Source organism: Onychomys torridus, chromosome 23 (genome assembly GCF_903995425.1).
Source record: "Onychomys torridus chromosome 23, mOncTor1.1, whole genome shotgun sequence".
Taxonomy (NCBI): domain Eukaryota; kingdom Metazoa; phylum Chordata; class Mammalia; order Rodentia; family Cricetidae; genus Onychomys; species Onychomys torridus.
Genome location: NC_050465.1, coordinates 23,984,804 through 24,011,697, shown reverse-complemented (window position 1 = coordinate 24,011,697; position 26,894 = coordinate 23,984,804). Strand labels below are relative to the sequence as shown.

General features: G+C 43.5%; 1 protein-coding gene across 2 annotated transcripts in view; it reads right to left on the bottom strand.

Moving 5' to 3' along the window:
- Positions 1-10,880, bottom strand: part of Epb41l3 (erythrocyte membrane protein band 4.1 like 3) — a 225,019-nt gene extending 214,139 nt beyond the window's left edge. The window contains exon 1 of one of the 2 annotated variants that reach the window (XM_036173611.1): positions 10,561-10,880. The gene's annotated coding sequence lies outside the window, so the exon portion shown is untranslated. The remainder of the gene's footprint in view (positions 1-10,560) is intronic. The other variant, XM_036173602.1, reaches the window with a different exon arrangement.
- Between the last annotated feature and the right edge of the window lie 16,014 nt (positions 10,881-26,894).

The window sequence follows — 26,894 nt, the reverse complement described above, 5'->3', positions numbered from 1 at the left end:
TAAGAATAGCACAGATTATTCATCCTTTATAAATACAATCTGGAAGATGTGACATGATGATATTCCCCAAGACAATCTGGAAGATGTGACATGATGATATTCCCCAAGACTCACACGTTCCGTGAGAGAAATGAATCGCAGTCATCTGACCATTTAAACATTATGTCTGGGACCTGTGAGAGGCCTCAGTGGGTATAGGCACTTGTCACCAAGACTGAGGACTTGAGATTGAGCCTTAGGACTCATGTAGTGAAAGTTGTCTTCTGACTACCATAGGAGTACCCAGGCATGTGGACACTCCTCCCCATAACATATACAATATAAGTAAATAAATTTAAATAAGTAAAATAAAAACCTCTGTATTTTCAGCCTTGCTATTCCAAGATTTAGACATCCTAGAAAGAGCAGAAAAGAAGGTAGGTTAAGAGAAGAGACTCAAGACACACACAGTGGTTCCAGGCGTTTGTGGGATGTGGCACAGCACAGAGGCTTCTGGGCTGCCCTCTCTGAACTCCGGTCCTCCAGAGTCATCTCACTGTTTCTCCCACAAGGCTAACTTCCCCAGTTGCTCTTCTTCCTGGGATCATCTGTGCTTCCCCAGTCTACTTGATGAATTCCAAAGCATCTTGAGCTCACAAGCTTTTAGGTGTCTTAGTTCGGTCATATAGAAGGGCCACTGGACCTCAGAGTGTCACAGAGAGCAGTGATCCTGGGCTCTCCACCACACCCAGGGAAGTCAGAAACATAGGAACGCCTAGTGATTCTGATGACGGTGAACTGCCAGCTACATGAACTTACTGGTGTCCATTGATGCCTTTAGTCTCTTTGATGTTAGATGGTTTTTTTGTGACCAGAATAGGAGCATATTAAAAATACAAGGTGCATTTCACACAGAAAGGCTCCAGTGCCACAGTCAGGGAAGAAATTCCTAAACCATGTAGGGAGAATCTATGTTTAGAATTGCCATCATTGCAGATGACAGAGTCCCACTAACACGGGTGTATTGCAGCTTAAATTCTTAATTTAATTTAATTTTATTTAGTTAACCTTTTTTTCATTTATTTTACATACTGATCACAGTCATCCCGTCTCGTCCCCCGCCCCATGCCAGTCTGCCTCCCTTGCCATCCACTCCTCTTCCATCTCCATTCAGAAAAAGGCAGGCATCCCATGGGCTTGAACAAACCATGGCATCAGGACCTGTCCCTGGCAATTAGCTGACCTTTTGGAAACCTGTTCCCCATGCTGGATTACCTCATCCAGCCTTTATGCAGGGGGAGGAGTTCAGTCCTACATCAACTTGGCGTGCCATGTTTTTTTAGCTTAAACTCTTATAGCCTGACAACATCGATATCTAACATACAAAAAAAAAAAAAAAAAAAAAAGTGTTCTTTCAAGAAACAGGACTAGGGTGGTGGTAGTGCATGCCTTTAATCCCAGCACTTGGGAGGCAGAGGCAGGCGGATCTCTGAGTTCGAGGCCAGCCTAGTCTACAGAGCAAGTTCCAGGACAGCTGGGGCTATATTAGAGAAACAAAATAGGGCTAGCTCCATCCACTCAAAAAATTAAAGCCAAAAATGTTTACCTAATTACTTGGCAATTACACACTCAAGATCAGAGAGATCAAAGGTGCCGTAGCACAGAGAGAGTTAATCCTTGAGATTTTCACCCTTCCAAATGGAATGATGTGGACCTGCAGGGAGGAGTGAATCAATAAAATTAGTCACCTGCTTCTGACATGCAGAAATGTTTTGCACTAGGATTATCAGATTTATCTGCCTAGGGCCAAAGTTTTTTTTTTTTTTCTCTTCTGAATATGACTAAAAGTAAGTAGACATAGTTACCATCAAAAGAGTAACATGTAACTATTGAAAGTGAAAGTCAATTTGTTATGATGAATTGTCGTAGCGAATTAAATGTCAATGGACTATCTCACATGCAGAAAGGGGTGGCACTTGCATGAGTACTGAGTGTGTACTAAGTGTGCATGAGTACTTAGTGTATACTAGGTCATCTTATGGGTACTCCTATTTCTTAAAGCAACTCTGCAGGTGAGTACTACCAAGGCAGCTTTACAGAAGAAAGAGCAGCTCAGAGGACTTGGGAAATGTATCCCAGACAGGCATGAGTGCATGAGTTTGGGAACACTGGCAGTTAATATGACCCCAATGTGTGCTTCACATGCTAATAAGTGTACATTGCTCATTTTAATACTGTATCTCCCTATTGGTTCTGCCTCTTAGGGTCTATAGCGAAACTTAACTTAGGATGTGGACCTCAATACTGAGACCAAAGAGATAGGGAGCCAGTGGGAACTAGAGTTTGAACTTTTATCTTTTTTTTTTTTCAGGGCTAATGATGATGTGGCATGATCTCCTAAGATACTAGGCAGGGTCAGGAGCCACCGCTCTAGTCAGCTAAGCAGTGCTCCTTGGTTGCTGAGCTCTGATGCCCTCGGGCTAGACGCATTAAAATCATTGCCAGCTTAGGATATTTTTAACCTACAGTGGTTGATCAGGATATGACCTCATAGTAAACTACTGGGTGCTTACCCACTCTCATTTTGTGTATGAGATTATCTTATGCACAGTGCAAACTTCAAGGAGTGCCTGACGTTCAAAGAAACAACTATGTTAGGTGGAAAGAAAATGTATTTTATTCTATGGGAGCAGTTGTTTTTATACCAGGCATCCAGATTATTAAAACCATCGCAGCCAAAACAGACTCCCAATCTTATTATTTAACTCTGCAGAATCTGGTGACAGTTTGTAGAGAAATGGATGTGGTTTTTGTTGTTGTTGTTGCTTTGGGCTTTTATTATTATTATTATTATTATTATTATTATTATTATTATTAATTATTATTATTATTTAAAGGTAGTTATGTGTCATGGATTCAGGCTGTACTTGAGCTCAGAGTCAATTTCATAAATGTTTCCTATTGTCGTTTTATGAAGGGCTGTGGAGAGAGCTGTATAGTCTACTGCTGAACTTGCATCAAACTAGTGATCATAACGCTGTGAGTGTCTCACTTCATCACCCATAAAACGCATCCACACATAAGATGTTATTCATTTTTTGTGTCCTCTATGTGAATTGGAAAACTCAGTTATTTCTATTTCCCAGTGAGGAAGTTGAGTCCAGGAGACCCAGTGACCTTACAGAGGACTTCCTGGTGTGAGCCACACATATGTAACCAGATGTCTGTGTAGAGTGGTCAGAGACCATCATTTCCATTTCACTGCAGTGATGTACACTTTACAGGTACTACCCGTCAAGTACAGATACATAGATACAGCAGCTTGACTCACTCGGAGCCAGACAATTGCTCAGGACAGGTTTAAGCACACAATTCTAACATTATAATAAGGTTACTGAATTCCACAATACTTGAAGCCTCAATACTGGACCATATCATTTCCTCCATTATTCTTCATGAGCAATGTACTGCTGTCTTAGTCACTGTTCTACTCTGTGAAGAGATACTGTGACTAAGGCAGCTCTTACAAGAGAAAGCATTTAATTGGTGGCTGGCTTACAGTTTCCGAGGTTTAGTCTATTACCATCATGGCAGGGAGCATGGTGGTGGGCAGATATGGTACTCGAAAAGTTGCTGAAAGCTATATCCTGATCTACAAAGAGAGAGAAGGAGGAGAGAAGGGGAGGAAGGAGAAGGGAGAGATTGAGCCTGGGATGGGCTTATGAAACCTCAAAGCCCACCCCCAAGACCAAACCTCCTAGTTCTTCTAAAGCTTTCAAACAATTCTACTCCCTGGTGGCCAAGCCTTCAAGTATATGAGCCTGTGGGGGTCATTCTCATCCAAACCACCATCAACGTCAACAGGCATTTGATGACTATCGAATTATTCACTCAAGTTTGAAGGTCTGTGTATTTAAGACTGTGTGCAAGCATTTTTGTTGCTAGAATATTGAAACTAGCAATCTTTTTATAATACTTTTCCCCACTTGACTTCAGACATTTAATATGCACATGAGAAATGGCTTCATATTTTCAGTCTTTAAAAAAAGGGGATGCAATCACAAAAAATCCTTATTTTCTAAGAATTGGAATAAAGAATTTCATTTAGACCTGGAGCATTTCAACATCCACACATGCCAGCAAACACAAGCATGATGTTACTTTGTAAATCACAGGAATCAGATGAAAGGTTTCCTAAGAATGACTGGATATGAGACAAACCATAAGCCCCCAAGCTAAGAATCTTCTCCCATATTTCTGGGTGCATCCCACACTTCATGGGCATCATGCCCAGCATTTCCCATTTTTGTTTCAGACCAATCACTATCATCTTGGCTGCCCATATCTATTCTGCCTTTGAAAGCGCTGTGGAGCTCACATGACTATAGTCTCATAACTACAATGAAGAATGCTAATAGTTTGACAGATTCTTCCAGCTTCTGGAGCTTAAATTATCCATGTAATTACACAAATGAGGTAGAGGATAGTTTTTGAAGTTAATAATGGCCCATGTCTATCAGGGTTTGCTCATGGGGTGGCTCCTTCTTCATTCTGACTTAACATGGGTAGGGGACGTCTTCCCCCTCTGTTGTCCTCACCTCTCCTAAAACAGCTCTAGACAGTCACTCACTCCATGGGAACTTAGGAAGAACCCCTAGGGTGGGTACCACTTGGAGGAAAACAAGGTGAAGAACACAGATGTAGAATCTCAGCTCTCCATCAGTAAAGTGCAGTGAGGCACAAAGGCATGTTAAGCAGAGGAATGATGGAAAAAGGCCTTCCAAGTGGATGGGAAACTCTGAAAGGGTGGTGAAGCTCAAGTTTGATTTAGAAACCAATAGGTGCTCAGAACGGACACGATGAGATGAAGGGGTGGGTATGACAATGTTACAGAAATGAAACGAAGCATGCATGGGCATTGGAGAGTGCTGTTAGGGCTCACTATTGGAGCCACCAGACAGTATGGACATGGTGCCACAGAAGAGTAAACGCAGCTCAAGGCTAAAACGTAGGAGGAGTTTTGGAGTAGGGAGTAAGCTAGTCAAAACAGTACTGCCAAAGAGTCAATGGGATCTAGACTGATGTCACTGTGGTCTAAGCAGGAGTCACAGGTTGGACATAGACCTGCCAGCATCATGGTAGGAAGGACCAGAGTGGCAGGCTTTGCTGCATGGCACTGATATCTCTGCGATGTGTGTTTGTTGTGTGTTATGTGTGCATGGAAGGAAGCTATGGAAGATGAAGACTGGGTCTCTGTCTGGTAGACTTGGGACCTGACAATTCTGGAGAGGGGGTAGACAGGATGAGATGTAGAACACCCAGGTGAGATATTCACATGGAAGCTAGGAGAGCAAGCCAGGCTAGATTGTTAATGGAGGCCACCCCATTACAATCCAGATCTGGCAATGGTGCACCCAGCTGGGATTCTCTTCCCATTCTAGAAGCCAGTGACCTATTTCTGGGGAGCTAACCTGAAGGTCAAGGCTGGAACCAGATGTTATAGCAAGCATGTGTGTTACCGACTTCTCAGAAAGCCTCTTTCTACACACTTTACAGGTCAGGACTCTGAGGTCTTAGATATGTAGAATGAGATCAAGGCAGGACGGAGGAGTCCATGTTCTGGATCAGTCTGGTCTTTTTCATAAAGGCGGGTGTATTGACATATCTATCACTTCAGACATAGAGGAAACAGTCCCCCTGTCTCTCTCTCTCTCTCTCTCATTTCAGAACTCTGAGTGTGAAGAACTGGCACGCACCCCTTGCCTGTGTTCTACCTGACTGACATCCTCCGAATGGTCTCCAGCCACACTCATTTTCCTAGATCAGCACCGCTTTTCACCGAGTTAACTGTTCACTCCCCCATGACAGCATTCTAAGACAGGCATCCTTCAGCCCCATGTCTCCAATTCTTTCCACAGGATACCGTCCCTTGCATTAGCTGTATGCTGTGACACATTTAGCTTGTCAGAACACATTCTGGGCATACATCAATCTTGCTCTTTATGTAACACTATCAAAGCATTAAATTCTCCTGAAAGAAATGCTCATGTGCCTCACAACCAGCATTAAAGCCAAAACAAATTAGTTTCCTCTTCTTGGCCATAAGTATGACCTGTTGAGATGACAGCTCATAAACTTTTCCTATTCACTATTTAGATTTTTTCCATCTTAATTGTGAAGTTTAGGTTCAATGCCTTTCAAACTCCACAGTTCATTAGCTATCAGCTTTCCTGAAGTCAGATTTTTCATTCATGTATTTGTCTGTGTTTAAACTGACAGACCATGTTTGGTCATATTCACAGGGCAAAGTGTGGTGTTTCATTGCATGTATACAATAAGCAATTAATAAGGCACAGTAATAGACATTATTCACCACCTCAAAGATTAATCATTGCTTTGTGTTGGGAGCATTCATAATTCTCTCTTACTATTTTGGTACATATGACCACTCATTTTATTTAATTGCGGTCACCCAACTCTGTCACAGAACTCTAGAAAGTAAGTCCCAATAGAACTGCATTTTTTTTCGCCTGTTGACCCATCCTCCTCCTCCTTTCCCACCCATTCCATTACTTTCTACTTCTGTAAGATCAACTGTTTTACTTCCACATCTGGATGGGAACATGTGGCATTTGCAGAAGTCCCATCTTTCCAATGGCAGCTCTTTCTTACTATGTTGGTAAAAATCCTTTGCTAGGTCTCACACTTCTAAGTGGCTCAGATAGCTCTTAAAGATGTAAATTAATTCTTACAGTCAGAGTTGTAGGGGGGGGAATTATTATTCTCCTTATGGATGAGGAAGTGGCTGTCTGGACTGGATTGTGACTCATCCCACTTTCTGGAGCTTTTTTAATGAACCATTCACAGCCAGCCTGCCCTCACTTTAAAAGTCCTACACAAATCACACCCGCTTTTAGCTGTTGATTTTCTTTTTTTATTAAAAAAAAAAAAAGTGCCACCACATAGCATATTGTGAAGACAGTGATCTGTTTGGGGCTGGGATAATATGAAGACCCTATATGATTCTGGTTTGGAGAAACAGGGGCATGGAGATGTCATATTATTTTTCTGTTCTTGTAGCAAACAAAACACTATAATCAAGACAATTCATAAAGGAAAACATTTAATTAGGATGATGGCAGCAGGAATAGCCGAGAGCTGAGCTGACATTTTAATCCGCAAGCAGGAGGCAGAGAGGAGGCACATTGGGAATGCCACCCTCTCCCCTGAAGTCTTCTGAAACCACAAAGCCCACCCCAATGACACACCTCCTAGAGGCCACGCCTCCTAATCCTTCTTGAACAGTTACAGCAACTGGGGACCATGTATTCAAACACATCAGCCTGAGGGAGGCAGGCTCATCCAAAGCATCACAGATGGCACCAGATTTTCTCAGAGGGCTGACCATGGCCTCCGGAATTGACATACAGATCAACTTTAACACAAGCTGGAGTCCATATTGCTTGTCTTTCAAGATATCTTTTCCTCCTTAAGGCATAAGCCACTAGACCTATCTTTCCTGGTGTCACTTGGCTTTTGCTCACAGTGCTGAGAGCAGTTAATTTCCCCACCTATCTACACGGCAGCATCAAGATCATATTTATTTTGTGGCTCCTCATACAGTATAAGCTTCCTGTGGACTGCTGTGTTCATCCTTCTCCAAACTCAGTGTCAACGAAGGAATACAATACACCTGAAAGTAGTGAGCTATCCATTTCTAGAGGCATTCAACCATTATAGACAGATTTAAGCAACTCTCTCTTATTTTCTGCATTATCTAACACCCTGTGTGCCTTCTCATTTGAAGCGACTTCACCAGTCCTGGGTTTTAAACATACGTAACTAAAGAGTGCACGTTGGTCCTCAAAACAACTGTTAACAATAGTTTAAAATTATTTTAATACTGATTAATCCTAGAAATTATTACAAGTCTTTCCAGGTCAGTGTTTTTCATTATAAGCATCAGTTCGAGGGTGTTTGTTAGACACCTACTGGGTGCAAAAGTGCCATGCCCTTAACAGCGTTCATACATCCTACTGAAAGGGATAGCGACATTGTCTGGACCGAGAGGTCAAGGTTTAAGTATAGTTTCTCTGCTTCTCAGCACAAAGAATGCTCCCCCTAAGGGTACAAGCTAGTTGAAGAAATCTATTCAAAAATCCTCAGGGAAAGGACGGCTAAAGAGTGGTCTTTCCTCTTCTGTGTCATTTAGGTTTGATCTGTCAAGGATCCAACTAGGAAATACTTATGTCCGGTACCGGAAGGTGGAGACCTAGACCCCCAGGGTCACTTCATTACAAGTGTGAGCTGGAATCTCTCCTATTCCAAATCTTTTTCACCCAGCTCCCAACCTTCCCGCTCCCACAGGCAGCGTGGTTGCAGCCTGGCCTGTGCAAATCTTAAGGGCTCCTCCAGGAACTGTCACAAGAAATGCAGTGCTGAGAGAGAAGGGGGCCACGCAGACCTGCTCTACTAGATTATAGAGTCTGTTTCTATTCAAATGGAATTTAGATTTAAACCACAATCAGATCAAGGATTTACAGTCCTTTCCACTTTCATTCATTTCGTGGATTTCAGCCCTCTTCCGGCCCAGTTTTAATCCAATGCATTTCACAGAGAATTACGTGGGTGGTCGACCAGCCTGGTGTGGCTGAGGCAGGGGGTATCCTTATACCAAGTCTGCTTAGGAGAAGGGGGCCAACCGCTCTGCTCTGCTCTGCTCCTCTGGGTTGAGTTGACCTCAATTCCCCTGAGGACCCTTGGCCCTCCACCCACCCTCTCGAGATTCAGCTACATGTGGGATCGTGGATGCCCCGCGCCCTTGAGGGCTTTTTGGAGGTTGCCTTTGCTTCCAGGAGGATTTTACTGTCTGAACCTACGCTTTCCTTGGAGAGGCTCAGGGCGAGTGAAAGCCCTGGCGGCTTCCCTTCTGTAGAAGGAAAGCGAAAGCCACTAGAGGCGGCTCCAGCCAAATGCGCCGCGTGGCTGCAGCTCCTAAAACCGCAGAGGTGGTCACCGAGCGCTACAGACCCGGTTCTCAACTTCGTGTGTGACTTGGGTACCTCCGAACCTGCCTGCGCCACCCGGACTCATAGTTCTGCTCACAGATCCCAGCTCCAGGAGTGCCTGGTCGTCCCGGTGCAGCTTTGCCTGGCCACCCCTTTCGGGCCGGGCAGAGCGCGCTCAGCGCTAGCCGGCACACTCCTGGCTCTCGCTTCCGAGTGGGGCGCACCCTAGGGAGTTCCCAGCCTTCAACTTCTGCTTTCCCAGTGACTAGACGCCCTCATATCCCCAGCTGAGGTCCTGACAGCTCGGTCCTGTGAAGATGAAACGTCCGGCGAGGGGCGCTCCCTGGCATTTTGAACAACAGCCCAATCCGCCTCATCGCGCAGTCTCCAACCAAAAGATTTTCAATCCCTGGATGAGCTTAGGTGGAGGGACCCGGAGTTTGAGAGCAAGCAGAGGAGCCAGAAGCTCCAAGTTGCTGAGCGCAGTTGGCTGCAAAGGGCTGGGGGGGGGGGGGGGGGGGGAGACTGTGGCGCTGCGGGGCAGGGGGAAGAGGGTTCCTAGAGAATCGAAGACACCTACGGGTGCGCGAGCGTGTACACACACACACACACACACACACACACACACACACAGACACACACACACACACGAAAACAACCATATCCTCGCATTGTTTTCCGCGCCCTCCTTGCAGTGAGCGGGGGAACCCGGAGGTCAAACCACTGACCACCGGCACCAGGCTGAAGTACTGAAGATGGAGACGAAGGTTCTGACCTCAGCTCCAAGGCTGGTGTCTTCTTAGGAGGCTTCCCAATTCCGCTCAAGATGGGCAAGATCTTGGTTCCAAGATTCCGTCTTTGGGCAAAGGGTTTGGGCAGCACGGAAGAGGGAGAGCACTGGAAAGCGAGTCCTCGCAGAGAACTAGCTAGCCTCTGGCTCACACCCAGGCGGCCGGGGTCAGGGAGTCGGACCCCCAGGCGCCCGAACTCCTGCAAGGGCGGGGAGCTGAGTGACAGCAGCCACCACTCCGCGCGCGTTGGCTCTAGCACGGAATCTCCGAATCGGCTGGCTAGGCATCCAGTGCCGAGAGGTGGAGGCAAGAGGGCGGAGGAGGAGTTGCCAGAGCAGAGAGGGATGACGTCCTCCAGAGCCTCTGGCTCCTGGAGACAGATTCGCGAGCTCTCTGGGTCCAGCGCTCTGGGTCGGGGGGAAGGCGATCGCTGAGGAGCCGCGCCCCACTCTAGCTGCGTCTCCAATGCGGCGAACACAGGGCTAAATCAGGCTAGCCTAAGCTAGAGTGCATGCCCTCAGGCTACCTCCAAAACATCTTTCTGCGAGTCTCTGGACTCGGGCTGTCGGCTCAGGAGAACCTATGTATTCCAGGAGGGCGCAGGCAGGTAGCCTCCAGCCGGGCCAGCCTCGCCAGCCTCGCCTCTTTTCGCTTCTCAGCGATCGACCTCAGCCAAGGGCAGGCTCCTCTCCCCGGCCACTGCCCACGGGGGGAACCCGCGCTCTGCCCTGGCTTCTACTACGGGGAAGGAGGGGGGGACACAGGGGTGGAAAGGCGCTCACCTGGATAGCAGAAGCCTTCCTCTCCGTCTTCTTTCCGAACCTGTTCCCAGCCCCCAGGCACAACCTTCCTCGGAGAAAACGAAGTAGTGCAAGGGCACAGGGATGGAGCGCTGCTCCCTAGTCCCTGCGCAGCGGCAGTTCCCTTTGGCTTTTGCCGGGTCTGAGCTCGGACTCAGCGGCGGGAAAGGGCTCCCAGAGGCTGCAAGGGGCCGCCAGACCCGGGCTTCTCCTGCAGCGGTGGCGGTAGCACCTCCAACTTGCCACCTGCAGCGCGCATTGGGCGCCTGTGACAGCCGGTGCTGCTCAGCCCGAACCGGCCCGCCCTCCGGGCGCGCTAGTTGGCTGCGCCTAGCGCCTAGGCGGACCCCATGCTTGGCCCCGCCCTACATGGGCCTCGGAACGGAGCGCGCTCCCAAAGTCTTTTGCCAGGCCTTCCTGCGCTTGCTAGCCAGCAGCCTCTGCAAGCATGGAAGAATCTTTCCTACCTAGACCCAGACCCACAAGTGCACACACAATTCTGTGTAGGTAAAGACTGGAGGAAGGAAAGAGGCCGTGAGTCATGCCCCTTCATGTACTCAAGTGTTTGAACAAGGAAAGTGTTTTCTGTTGGTGGCGTTACATTTTTTTCAATCTCTGGAAAGAATTAACACTATTGCAGCAAAGAGTCAAGGGATGTAGGGCAGAAATTGGCTTGGGGATGCCTTGGGGAAGTTTCACACACACCCCCCCCAGCAGTATAGAGTTCCTGCTTTTCCTTCTCCAACCCCTGGGGTCCCGGCACCCACAAAACCGTTCCCACGCGTGCTCTGAACTCAGGCGACTACGTTGGCTTCTTGCTTTTGAGATTCTACCTTGGGTTTACAGAGTCCCAGGCATGCAAACTCATGATCTATGCCCGTGTGTTTACACAGCCTGTACTTTGTATGGCTCCTTAGGCCTTTGATGGTAAACAAAGCATATGTTATCTGCGTTTTTGGTTCCACATCTACCCCTAGAGACATAACTCCCAGTGAGCCTGCACAATCTGCCTAGGCCATTCAGGAGCACCCCTCACTCAGCAGCTCCTGGAGCCGTGCTTTTTGGGAAGCTGATTTGGTAAAGCCTTCCCAGGCTTGAAAAAAAAAAAAAAAAAGCCGACAAGCACAAGTCTGAAGAGCCATCCAATCAACCAGAAATGTCTGACTCTTGGGTGTCTCTATGTGAATGTGCTACATTGCCAAGTGCCTATTAGTTTAGAAACATTTCAAAATTAACTGTCCAAATAGCACATTTAATGGTCCATTAGGGAAATATCTATGCCTAAGAGTTCAGGTGTGGCACTGTTAAATGTAACTACAGTGTGCACACATGTTTTGTGAAATGCTCTGTGGAGTGAAGCGTAGGAAAAGACTATAAAGGACGTCAGTAGTTAGGTCTTTATATAAGGGGGTGCACTAGGGGCAATTGGCACCAGTCAGGTTGACTTCCTGTCGAATATTGGTTAAGTAATCTGGGCTATATTGTAACAATGATTCCCTCAATTTACAGTAAACATTTTGTTTCATGAGGCCCCATGAGTCCACCTTGGGGATTGAGAACACCCCCTTGCTCCCCACAGAGAGTATTGATTGTCACCACTCTTAGAAGGGACTCAGGATCCAAAAATCTCAGGTAGCACAGGCAGGCAGCAAAGCTTTCAAACCAAGATATTTCAGCAGTCTGGGCTAAGTGTTCCCTTAGACACTTGTGCACTTTGACCTGAATTGGGTAAAACAATGAACAGAATGAAGGTGTGGCTTACAGGAGCTGGAGTCCAGGTTTACTTAATCACCAGGGGAGTACCTGATTCAGTGGAGGGAGAAGCAGGCTCTAGATGGTTGTAATATCATACATCTGGTACAGGGAGGTGTTAGGACTCCACAGGGGGTGTTTCTGTGAGGAGCTTCCAAACTATCCTGAAAGTTCTTGCTCAGGGAAACTTCTTCTTTTTCTTTTTTTTTCCTGCAACCATAGAAGAGTTAAAAATGACATGAGAATAAGAATGTTTGGTGTGGAATAGAAAATCAGAAGAGAAAAATCAAAATACCTGTTGATAGCGGGAGAGATGTGCTAGAATGCTGAGTGGTTCCATCTGGTGAAGGAGCAGACAACAGAAATTGCTGGAGTTAGGGACATCCATCATTGAAGCTGAGGCTAGGGATGGAATTCTAGAAGCCAGCAGTCATGACTTTAAATCTGGGCTACAACACTGTGGGATGTGACCTGTAGGTGTGTGTAGAGGACACGTCATCAGGCTTCATTTTTCTTATTTATGAAGAGAAGATACAGGTGACCACAGGGAAGAGCCGGTGTAGGGATTAATTAAGATGATTCTCTGCAGCGCTCTGCATGCAGTGGGCATTGGACAAGTAGTAACATTACTGTGGAGTGTTTCAGGGCTCAAAGGTCGCCTATAACTTGTGCTGCTTGTTGCCAACAGACTGTCTTTTATCTAGAGCCCATCCTGCCTATGTCCTGTTCATGAGTGAGGGTTTCACCACCCTCGAATGCCCCCCCGTAATTGAAGGCGATGTGTGTGTCAATAGGTTTTGTACTGGTTGGCTCTGTTTTTAATCCATGGTGGTTACCCAAATGGGTCAATGTCACTTGATGAGAGGGCCTTCCACATCGTTTAATACGAATAACAGCTGGGTTGGATGTGCTCTTTCATGGTCACGTCTGCTCCTATTCCTTCAGCCTCTCTTCTTTCACTGTCTTTTGCCTTCTCTTACCCTCCACGTTGCCTCTGACCCTAAAGTATGAACGCCACATTCATCCCCACCCTCTCAGCAAAACACCTTTGTTTACACTTGTTACGGTGAAACCTGTGTCTTGGTACATGTTCTCATTGGACCACTACACTCCTGATACTCACTGAGTTTCCTTCCGTTTAAAACTCATCAGACCAGGCTTGGTGGCACAGTGTGGGGCTAAGGTAGGAGGGTCCTGAGCTGGAAACCAGTCAGGGACATGGAGAGACACCTGCTTGAAAGAAAAACAACACAGAAGGAGAACACGCACCAAAAGTATTTCTTTTCCATCTTTTTGTGTGGTACTAGTTATTCATAACTTCAAAGGAGGCCTAGTTTACCCTTCCATATTTTCTTCTCCCATAAAAGATAGAATTACACTAAAAAACAAGAAAGTCCCATTTTCACAGTTCACTTTAAATTTTAAAATAATTTCAGAAAATGGGGGATCGTATATCTTTCTCTTTTGGTTTTATCAATTGTTATTACTTTACATTTGATATATCCTTAAATAGATTATTTTTAGATATGCCTGTGCACATGGTCAATATTCTTTTTCTAACCCACTAAAGAACACATGCAAACTTAAGACTCTCCCACCCTCAGATTCTCCAGTGTGTACTCCCAAACAGGACACACTCTTACATAAATACCATCTAATGTTGGAATGACATCATCAACCAACTCTCTATAGAGTCCATTCAAATTTTGCCAATTTTCTTTCACAGTGCCATTTTTTCCCTTTCTGGTCCAGAATCAAGTAGAGAATCATATTTAGTTGATGTGTTTCTTTACTCTCTCTTAATCTACAGATTTTGTTGAGTCTTTCTTCATCTTTCCCGTTTTTGATGCCTAAAGGCTATTTTCCAACTTTGATCCGTTTGGGGTTTCTTCATGTTTCACCCAGTGCATTCCTGAATAAAATACCAAAGAAATAACCCTGTGCCTTGGAGTGTATCTGTTCAAATCACATGGTGTTTAACTATCCCACTGTTGGTTGTGGCAATGCGATCACCTAGATTGGTGAATACTGGGGTTTTCTATTATAAAGTAATAGTTTCTTCCTTTGCAATGTAGGCATTGTGTAGGATACATTCTGAGGATGCACACTCTGTTGTCCTTGAGTTCTAGTGGGATTCACGTCTATGTCTATCATCACCATGATTCTTACCAAGGGGCAATTTTCTATTTGCATCTCTTTTTGTGATTATTATTTTTCAGTCTTTTACAAATACTCTGTCACCTTTTATTTATTCTAACATAGGTTTAATAATTCCTATCACATTTAATGGGTGGCATTCTATTACCCTCATTATGTTTTGGTGCCCAGGTTAACTCAGATTTTGATGTTGGATATCCCTTAAGCCAGGACAGTGATCTCTAAGCACTCACTTTCTGGCAGGCACCACAAGACACTCCACCTTGTACCTTCACTATTTCAGTCCTTGGAAGAGCTCTCTCTTTTCCAAGGAGCAATGGTTCTTTTTTGCTAGAGAATGTTATTCCAGAAGTGAGGTTTGGCCCTGACTATTCCTTCCAACTGGTTTATTAGTTGTAAACTACAGGCCTTCTCAGAGAATGAAGCAGGGAATCAATGATACATATTCACACACAATAATACACAAATATCTCCATTCTTATATGTATACATATATCTATTTAGTGTTACCCCTCCTATCCATTTATAAATTAATATCTGTATGGATCTTACAAGTTTGTACCAATAGCTCCAGTTCTAAGCCAAAACATCAGGGTTTTTTCTAGCTTCCTCTTTTCTCTGTAAATGTCTTCTCTGTAGAGCAATTCCTGACTCCTATTCCCCTCAGCATATTGATTTCTTGCTGCTACATATGTCTTTTCAGAAATCAGACCACTACAAACTCCACCCAATTCTTACCTCCATGACCCCTTTGATTTCCCACTGGGCTTCTTTCATGCCAGAATCTCTCCACTCCATCATCTTGGTCCATGTCCTACCACTACCTCCTTAGATACTGGCCACCCCTTCAGAGAATGGTTTTCCTGTACTTGAAGTTCTGGTTAAAATCCTGATGTTATCATTGACAACATACATACCTAATCTATAGCAAATTCTGTTGGCTCTACTTTCAAATAGGTCCAGCATTCAGCTCTTTCTTATCACTTCCACAGCACTTGTCTTGGGTCTGCATCATCCTCTCAACTTTGGTGAGAGCCTCTAGTTGTTCTCCTGTGCTGGCCATTTCCCAATCTCCTGGAGACTTGTCAACCCATCAGAATAAATAATTGAAGAGGAGAAATGTGGGAGGGAGTTCAGTTGGTAAAGTGCTTGCCTTGAAAGCACAAGGATCTGAGTTAGTTTCCTAGATCCCACGTAAAAGATCTGGACATGGTGGCACATGTTTGTAATCCCAGCACTGGGTGGCAAGATAGGTAGATTTGTGGGGCTCCACTAGCCAGCCCTTCTAGCCTAAATGGCAAGCCCAAGGCCAATAAAAGAGAGACCTTGTTTCAATAATTAAAAAAAAAAGTCGAAGGTACCTGAGGACCAATACCTGAGGTTATCCTTTGACCTCCACATGCACACATGTGCATAGACAAGGCACCTGCAAACATATGTGCATCCCTCCCCTCCACCCAGATATATCAGCATCATTTCTTCTACGTCTACTTCTTCCCAATTAAATAGGCTAATGCTAACCTAACATCAGCCTCTGTCACCTCCTATGCTCTGCCTTGTGTGCCCTCAGAACACACCAACGTCAATGCTTTGCCTTCCACCTGGGACTCAGTTTCCCTGAAATCTTGTGACTTGCTTCCTCATTACCTCAGATCCTTGCTCAGGTGTGTCTTCCTCTGGGACATCTTATCTAGGTATGTTGTTGAAAACTGCCTTCCCTTCTTCCAGTCTACCTTCTCTCTCACACTGGCACAGCTCTTGTCAATAGTACATTGCAATCTAGCACCTCATACTGTCTTTTTCTAGCTGCACTTACACCTTCTATATGAAGACTTTCAAGAAAGGAGTGATTTTCATCCTATTTTATTTCCTGCTGAGTCTTCAATGCTTGCAGCAGAGCCTGTTGAACAATAGATACCCAGGAAAAATGGCTGAAGGATGGCTGAAATTACAGAAATATGACACATCTAGGAGTAACTATAGACATAGCGACATGCTAAGTGGTTTCCAGTGTACTTGAGAAATTATATCCCAACGGTATCAACTTGAAAGGTTTCATCCAGAAGAATGCTATACACATTAGAGGCAGTAGTAGCAGTTGCAGTAGTTGAGTAGTATTGCTCATAGTCTAACTTTAACTACTACAACTACAACTACTACTGCAGTTCTATTCTGCCCCAAACATAAAGATAGGAAAGAAAAGTTGACATATTTGGTGTATATGAACTAAAGTAGAAAATCTGGCACTTATCACTTATCAAACCAAAGACTATACCACTAGATGCAGAATTGAAAAGTTCTGAAAATATTTCCCAACATAATCTTCAGAATCAGGTATTCTATTAAAAGGTTTTAAATTTTATTTTTTAATTTGAAAACAGCAGTTTCTTACAGTACTGCATATACATTAAAGAGGCCCAAGAGATTTTAAATCTAGTACTTTCTTTGGTAAGGTGACCGCTCAGCCAACAAGGGAAATAAAGCTCTTTTTGTATTATTAAAGCTCCATGTACGACTTGGACCTTTAAAAGCCAAAAGCCCTTGGAAAATAATTCACAAGTGAAACGGAACCCCATAGACATTGAGCAAATTTGCAGCACTAATTCATCATTGGGTTTTTAATATACCTTATTCTGCATCATTTAGAAGGCTCTGAGTGTACATCTGAGAACTGATTAGCAAGCATCACTGTGGCCAGACCGGAAGTTCTTTACAGGCTGTGCTCAGTAACCACACGAAAAATACAGTGGTTTCATTTGGAAATGCAAAATTCATTATTTAAATTTCCTGTGAGTCTCCACAAATATACATACCTACATACATACATATCTACATACATACATACCTACATACATGCATATATTTTTCAACAAAACTTAGTCAAAAGAGATCTATATTTCAGATAGAATTTTAGCTTTTTTGACTTTCAAAGACTTTTAGCTAATCCTAATAGGATGAAGGGATGGTCGAGACAGAGGTTATTTCTCTTATGTTACCTTGCAAACTTCAGAATAAAACTTGGTGTCTGAGAAAACAGCTATCTGGTCCATGCATTAAACATCTGTTGAAAGGAAGACCTTTGCACATTTTCTCGAAGGAGCGATCATTGCTCACTCAGTGACTGACTGACTCATCACTGGTATCCTGTGCCTTTCCAGGCGTAACGAGGGGACCTGGCTGCATGGCATAAATCTCATCTCCTGATACTGCTGTTCCAAGGCCGAGTGCTTCCAAATGCTAAGCAAAAGCACAAACAAGTCATGATTCAGGAAATGCCTCCTAAGTTCTTTTGCTAGCTCTGTGGTTTGGGTTCAGTCTGTCGCTTGATTTCCTTATATAAGTTGAGGATGGTATCATGTACTTCAGAAAATAAGCAGGAGTAAGGGAAATTATTTGGCAAAGAGTTGAAAACCAGGCAGCTCACTCTTCATCAAGCTAGCTGCACTGGGTAATTTGAGATGCTTCTGGTTAGATTCTCCCTCTTTCTCTTCCTCAATATCCCTCTTCCATTCCAGACTTAAAATTACTAAATCCTCAGTGATTCCTCTGACCTCTAGAACCCTTTGTCATGGTCTGAATTAGCTCTAGGGAGGTTTTTTTGTTTGTTTGTTTTTATTCTCTGAATTAAAAATTTAAAATCAAGCTTAGTTTCTGGTCCCAGAAAGTTCCAGAGGAAGCTCTGCCCTTTGCAGAAAACTCTCACATGGCAGCTGCTGATCAATACGCCTTTCCATAATTGCAGATCATGAAATCACTACAGAGATTTGCACTTGGCATTGCCTTGTTCTTTGCTAGATTTGTTCCTCCTGCCTGTGAGCAGAGCTCTCCCAGAGTGAGAGGTTGACCAGGCCATTTTCTGATCTGGGGGCCGCATGCAAACTCAGCAGTAAGTTGGAGTTAATTATCTTGGAAGTGAAGCCTTCGCCAAGAAATAAGTTATCACGATACAAGATAAGACTGGTTAAAAGTTGGCAGCTGTTGACATCTGTATCAGCTTAAACCATGCTGGTAGCTGGGCCACAAATGTTAGGGTTGCTTTCTCTCCCTGCAGTTTAAACAGTGTATTTGAAGGCCCCAGAGACTGTGTCTGGTTAGTGGCATTTGTTCTCACCTATTCAGATTTGTTTGTTTGTTTGTTTGTTTGTTTTTTTGATGGGAAGAGATTTCCAACAATCTTTCCAAAGGCTGAAAGCGAGGGTCAGATGCTCTGTCCCTGGGTAATATGTGCTCTTTCAGCACTTGCCCCTTCTCCTTTTGTGGAGCAAAAGGTGAAGGTTAATTGTGATTCTTGTGGGTTAAAGTGCAAGACCACTGTTGATCCAAAACGCATGGAATTTGGGCAAGTTCCCCTTCCAGGAGAAGACTTTGCTGAAGGCACATGACCGTTGTGTCCTAGTCAAATCACTGGGTGGGATGCAGCTCTCACTGGACCTTGTTGTACTGGGAGCTTCAAAGTCATGTATCTATTTTTCAGGTCCCACTGAATTCTAACAACAGCTGAATTTTGCTTAGTCAGTTCTCAGTTGCTGAGCATGTTCAGGAATTCCTTCCTGGAAGGTGTCCTGAGTTTATTTTCAGCATTAGAAAAATTTCATTTCCTTCAACAGGGTTATATTTAGGGAAGGAAAAAGAAAAGCTGACCCAAAAAGGTTTTTTTTTTTGTTTTGTTTTGTTTTTGCTTTCTTTTTCTGTTAAGTAGCATTTCTAGATTTGAAATGAACATATGAAGAATACAGCCAATCAGTGCATCTCAGAAGATGGTGTTGGATAGTTCAAGGCCAATGAGTGGCCAGTGTGAACAGTAGCAGTATCCTACAGTCATGAAAAGCAAGACCTTACCAGTCTTGGTCTTGGCCTAGCCTTCCTTGCATGAGCTGGTCCTGTTTGAGGTGGTGTAGCTGTTTATAGCTGATCAGAACATCCCATAGGATTGGGCCAATGTCCACCTGATGGACAAGGATGGTGCCAGAGTGGACTCCATCTCTTTGTATCCAGGAATCACACTGGTGTCCTGGAAACACTTGGGAATTCTTTGAAACTAGAGAAACTATATTATGAAGTCTTCTAACTAGAAATGACAAATGGCAATTTGAAGGGACCGGCTTGCCCTTAGAATTGCTCAGTCCTCACATTTCAAGGAAACTTGTTAGTGTGTGTACATGTCTCATGTCAATTAATGATCCATAGAAAGGACAAGGCTTTGCCATAGATGGTCCTGACTTCAAAGTCTCTAAGAAAGGACATTTCTTCCAAAGATTAAGCTTTCAGCCTTGTTGTTTATATGCATATAACAAAAGTTCCTTGAGTTCAGCATTCCTTGGAACTTTGGAGTTTTGTTCTGATCTGAATCTAGGTGACACCTGCCTAAGCCACCTCTCCCTACAGTGGAACTTCCAAACCCCTTTCTTCTCTGGGCTGGGCTACCAGCAGCCTCCCAACTCTGCTCACACCCTGAATGACCCCTGGCTGATTCTCCACATTCCAGCCCTGGGCTGACCTTTTCTTGCTCAGGATTTGGCAGTGGCTGTCCACTGAGTTAAGATATACTTTAAGAATTCCAAAAGGAGCCACCTGCATACCCAGCAGCCCAATTTCCCTCACTTGGCTTGGCCCCTTAGAGAGGTTCAAGATTGCAAAGATCTCCTTACAACCCCAGGCCTTTAATTTAGGCCTTTCCCGAGCTCTACTGTTTTGTTCATACAAAGTAATATATTTCATTTTCAAACATACTTTTAAGATTTTTAAAAAGTGTGTGGGTGTCTTTCCTGATTGTATGTCTGTGTGCCATGTACATGCAAGGCCCAGAGAGGACTGAAGAGGCCATTGGATCCCCTAGGACCTGAGTTATAAAGGGCTATGGGTTGACATGTGGGTGCTGGGAATCAAAATTGGGGCCTCTGGAAGAGAAGTCATCCTTGATCACTGAGGCGTCTCTCAGGCCTGGAAACGAACTTGTTTTTTGTTGACCTTGTCCATGTCTACTTTTCTTCTTTCTATTTATATGTCACACATATTCTATTGTGCTCTTTTGTTTCTTTCCTCTTCTGTAAACAACTCCCCCAATCTCCTTTTCGTTTCACTCCTGTACCCACACCTACACAAAACACACACCCACAAAAGTAAAACTCTTTAATCTCAGCACTCAGGAGGCAGAGGCAGGTGAATCTCTGTAGGTCTGAGGCCAGCCTAGGCTAAAGATTAAGTTCTAGGAATCTAGGGCTATGCCCTGAGAATTGTCTCAAAATAAGTAAGTAAATAAAAAATAAAACCTAGGGTCTATGTTTGAGAAAAAAGGGGCTTTGACTTCCTAAGTCTGTATTTCTTCACTCCATCAATGTTCAGATTCATCAGTTTTCTTCATTTCTTTATGGCTGAATAAAGCTTTAATATATATATATATATATATATATATATATATATACACACACACACACACACATATATATATATATGTATATCTATCTATATATCTATATGTATATATATATACAAAAACTTCATCTCCATTCATCTGTTGATGCACATCTAGGCAACAGAGTATTTGTTTAACTGTGTAAAGATGTGTTGCTGTTTCACCTTGCCTGCCTAAGGCACCTGATTGATCTAATAAAAAGCTGAATGGCCAATAGCTAGGGGAGGAGGGATAGGTGGGGCTGGTGGGCAGAGAGAAAAGAAGGGCCAGCCAGCCAGACATGGAGGAAGCAGGAAAGTGGATGGACAGTACATAGATGAGGTAAACAAGCCATGGGGCAGCACAGGGATGAATAGAAATGGGTTAATTTAAGTTAAAAATAAAAAACTATCTAGAAACAAATCTAAGTTAAGTCTGAGCATTCATAATTAATAATGTCTCCATGTCTTTATTTGGGAGCTGGTTGGCAGCCCAAAGAGAAAAACTCCTTGCTACTGTGAATAATACTTCAACTTACTGAGGTGTAGATGGAGATTTGCTTCCTTGTAGAGGACATGCCGACTCACTGGCATGCTCAGTTTTAATCAGATTCCACAGGACCTTGTGTGACTCTCCCATCACAACGGGAATCATTCAGTATTGGCTGGTAGATGGCCTTGTGTCTAGAAGGAAGGTATCATTTGGAGCTAAGTATAACAGCCATGGAACCAGAAGGCCTTGTTAGTTCTGACCTAGGCCGAGTGACCTAATGTCAACAATGTCCCTGTCCACAGAGGGGATCCCCTGGAGCACTTGTGCTACTAGGGCTTTTCCTTGTCACCCAGTGAGGACAATGACAGGCTCCTTCCACAGTGAGAAACATCGAGGCTTTGCTTAGTTGGTCTGTCAAACAATCATGAAATTTCGAGGCATGTAGTAAACAGTGCCAAACCACTGTTTCTGCAGACATTCTTTGAATAAATGTTTTTGATTCAAAGAATGAATTTTTGTTACTTTGTTCACAGATTTCCATCTCATTTTGGACAATTCTTTGTCCATTATTTTCTTTAGTTAGAATATTAGTAATGGCCTCTATTATGATATGTTGATCCACAGATATTATGTGGCTCTGCTTATTCACCCTCCATTGTCTCTCCTCCCCATCGGCTGTCATTTTTCCTCCATTTCTACTTCGATGTTACATATAAATAAATACATAGAGGGTAAATCTACAATCTTCCTGGGTTTAAATGATCTGACCTACAGAATATGAAACTCTTCTAGTTAACATACATCGTTACAACTTTTTTTTCATCTCAACAGACAAGACTGGAGAGGTGCTCAGTGGTCCAGAGCACTTGCTGCTCTTGCACAGGGCCTGAGTTTAGTTCTTAGCATTTCCGGAGACCTGCACACTCTTTAGGCCTCCATGGGCTCCTGTGTGTACCTGGTGCCTGTGAACTCACAGAGGCTCACACACTTGCACATACACAGAAAATAAACAAATCTTAAAAATTATAAGACAGCATCAAGGGTTGATGCAATAGCATCAACTCAGGTTGGCTTTTGTGAACGTTTTTTTGACAGTTCCTTTACCTTTCAGGACGTCAAGGCCAAAAATAATGGCTCTCACGGCATTCCAAACTTGATTCTTTTTTTCAATGAAAAAAATAACAGCAAGGCCTGGAAAACCCCATTAACTACCCGAGAGAAACAACACTTTATCCTTTTTTTCCCCCTCAAGTAATTTTTCATCATCCAGATGTATTTACTAGGAACGTTGCTATGGACAAAGTCAGTGGAAGAGTTGGTGATATTTTCATTGAGATCAAGAAAAAGTGTCTAAAGATCCTTTTTAGTTCCCTCTATTTTTGGTCTCTCTTTAAGTTGTTTTTAAAATTTCTTGGGCTTATTTATTTTACTTATCTGTCCATGATATATATGTGGCGGTCAGAAGACAACTTTCCAGGCTTGGTTCTCCTCTCCCACCGTCACTGGGGTCCTCAAGCTCAGGTCCCCACCTTTCATGGCAAGTGTTTTCACCAAGTGAGCCGTCTTGCTGGTTTCTGGTTTTTGCTTGATTTGAGGGAACAGTGACAAGTGACGTTGTATTATACTCCAGCCTCATCCTCTATTTAGCTGCAATACTCTTTTGAAGGGTTTATTTTGATTTTGTGTGTGTGAGAGTTTTGCCTGCATATATGTGTGTGCATTCCATTTGTGCACAGGAAGGGTTATCAGGTTTCCTGAAACTGGAGTTCCAGGTAGTTATGAACCTGTGGGTGCTGGAAACCAAACTCAGGTCCTCTGCAAGAGGTGCCAGTGTGCTTACCTGCTGAACCATCTCCCCGGCACTACAATGCCTCCTTCAAAGCACTGTTTATATTGCTGGTGGTTTTCTACAATGGGCTAGTCAGTCATCAACACAACCTGTTTATCATTTTGCAGTTCACAAATTTTGGGAAAGCATGGTGGCTCTTCTGCCATGTTGCAGAATCATGTTGCCATGGCTTTTTTTTTTTTTTCTGACATATTAGCAGTCACAGTTTGGACATAATTATTTACCTTAGGGCCAAAGATTGGGGACTCTTGTAATGCCCTTATGCTATCTTCTGGATAGTTCTTTCTTTGCTTATTAAAAGTATGTAGCCTATGTGCATATAGCCTTCATGTTGAACATTTAAGAAAAGTAGCCTCTACTTTATAATGCCAAGTTTCTAATTCTCTCAGGGCATAAGTTACTTGCCTGCATTGTTGGGGTTTGAAAGGCTTTTGTATATAAAATTATACCTTAATTTAGTGAATCAAGCCCATACCTATTTTAGTAAAAAGACTGAAACATAATTAATGTCCTGAGTTGTTGGCTGGATTATCCTTGGCAGGCTAAATTTAGATATATGGAACGGCTTTATATAAAAGGCCATTTTATTTGCTAAATCCCATTTCATATTTAAAATAAGCCTGTCTGTCTTTGAAACTTCCTACTTCCTATCTCCAAGTGGACTCAACTATTAATTTTTTTGTTTTAAATTTAACAATCTTGTGTTTGTATATTTTTAATGTAAAAATAGAATTTTGTTCTATATTGCTTGGTTACCTGGTTATTTTAACTTTCATAAGTGTTACAGAAATCTTGACTGTTTAAGAAGTCTAATTTTCACATTTCAAATAATTCATAGCAAAAGGCCTGTAATGGGGCCCTGTAATCAGAGTTACTGGGGAGGCTGAGACAGAGTTCTCAATTCAAGGCCTGTCTGGGTTATAAATTTAGTGTAAGGCTAGTCCAGGCAATTTAAAAAGAGGACTTGGTATAACATTTGTTTAGAATGCAGAAGACCATAAATTCAATCCCCAGTACCATACACACAAGAACTCACAACAAAGAAACAAAACCACCCCATCACCACCTCGTAACCCACAGCCTTGAAGCTTGGATTTTCAGATTATGTTTCTCAAGGACTCAACTGCTGAAATGCTAACTCTGTGAGCTTGTGTTTAGAGGTGAGTCCAGACTTCAACAGAACTGTTGCTATCCAGTCTAGGTGGAGATATCTAACAGTGTCAGGTTTTACAGGGAACTCATTACAGTCCAAGGCAGTCCAGGGCAGTCCAATGTCCACAAGTCTATCATTTACCATTCTATCATTTTAACAGCTGCATATACAGTGATTAAAATAATCTGTGTGTTCAGAGTACAGAGAACTAGATCCATTTTATTGCCCAAGTATGGATTCCCACTTACTGAGACGAGGCTTCGCAGAAGTAGTTTGTTTTTCTGCACAGTCTGTCTGCCTAACCCAGCCATTGTAATGATTTACGCAACTCAGAGCCGGGCTGGATTGCTTTTGCTTCTTTACTGTGTTAGCTTTTTAATTGTGGTATAATGTACATTTTTGTATGTGAAACAGCACACATATTTTTGTTAGTGGTACAATATACATAACATAAACATTTCCTGCTTAGCCATATTAAGTCTCCAGCTAAGCCTGACAAGTTCATTTGTAATGTTAAGCCACCATAGCTTGAGTCTTCTGAGCTAATATCAAGGTAAACTACAGGGAGAGTCCCTTTGCTTCAGGCATCCTTGCTTAGCAGTAGCTGATAAGATCATACAGCTAACCAGAAGCATTTGGAAGTTTGGGATACTAGAAATGCCATTCTACACAAAATATTTCCCGGTATTGTCTGGAACAATTGTTTACAATAGTGTTGAGTTTTTTTAGTCATTGCTCAGGAGCGTGATGCTTGGCAGAAAGCTGTTGGGATTAAGTATGTGATTGAGACCAAACACTAGCTTTTGCAGAATTTGCCCCTTTGTAATGGACACTTCATTCCTCTCTTAATGTCCCAAAGTTCCCAGGCAGTGGGTGTCTGTGTAGATTCATATTCTATCAGATAATTGCCACTTCGGGTACAAACAGCTACTAATGCAGACTTTTGTTTATTCTTAGGATGCCAATCATGCTATTTCTGCCTTTGTAAGACACACAATGAGGCAATAAAGGTTAAATCCAATCCCTTGTTATAGGACACTCTCAACAAGACCTAGCAGTTGCCCCTCCACACCACCACCACACTCACATTGGTCCTACCCTTTACAGAGCTCAAGTAGGCATGGCAAGAATCACCAGGTATGACTTTTCAGGTTCATGGCCATGTCCAAATGGACCAGGAGGGATACTCAATAACATGGAAATTGGTTTCCATTGCATTTTTCATTTGAATTGTCTGTGGTGAGCCATTCATTATTGCCTTGTCTCAGCACTGAGGGAGTGTTCAAATGAGTAGACAGTTACCCCTTTGTTGCCATCCCACAGTTTTACTTCTGTGTGTGAGAAGAATTTGCCAGATGTGTGTTGGAGCCACATGTGGGAATGGTGGACTTTGTACCATGTTTCCCATATCATCTCTGCATGTCCCCACCCTCCTTATAGATGGCTTCTTATAGAGAGCTCATGGGGTATAAATTCCACTTGAGTAACTGCGTCTTAGGACAGTAACAGCAACTCTTGGATCATTTATTTTCACAATCGTCTAGATTCAGCTATAATCAGAATTCTCATGTATCTCCTGATGCATACATTGAAATCCTAATCTTCAAAAAGATGGCAGTGGGCAAGTCATTGGAGCACAGCCCTCAACCTCATGACTGGTGTTAGTACCTCATCCAGGAAGCCTGCTGGAACTTGTTTTTCCATCTGCAGTGCTAGTATACCATCCCTGAGAGGGTCCTCACAGAATACCAAATCTCCAGTGCCTGTCCTTCCAGACACTACAGTCTACAAGTGAATACCATCATCCAGTATTTATCAGTCATCCAGTTTATGGTAATACGCTACAGAGCCGTACTCTTAAAAATTAATGGGAACCTCTAAGAGTTTCTGATTCCGTGGATTATATCAACATTTATCACATTTGGAGAGTAAAAGTGAGAATTAAAAAAAAATAAAACATAAGCTGTCAAAGCAATGCCACCATTGCATGCCATGTGGCTTCCAGGAGCACCACTATTCACTCATGAGCACATAGGAATCGAAAAGATGACACTGTCTTAGTTGTATTTGGAAAGCAGTTTAAACTTTGAGAACCCTCTGAAAGGACGGCTGCCACTGCTCAGTTTCTCCAGGGTCACACTGTGAGAAGCAGTATCCCCAGGTCCACACTGTAAGAAGCAACATCCTAGGTCTGTACTGTGAGAAGCAACATCCTAGGTCCATGCTGTGAGAAGCAACATCCTAGGTCCACACTGTGAGAAATAGCATCCTGAGGCCCATACTGTGAGAAACAGCATCCCCAGGGCCACACTGTGAGAAACAGCATCCCCAGGGCCACACTGTGAGAAGCAACATCCTAGTTCCATACTGTGAGAAATAGCATCTCAAAGTGCACACTGAGAACAACATCCTGGGTCCACACTGTGAGAAGTAACATCTTAGGTGCATACTGTGAAAAACAGCATTCTGAGGTCCACACTGTGATAAGCAGTATCCCAGGTCTATACTGTGAGGAGCAGCAT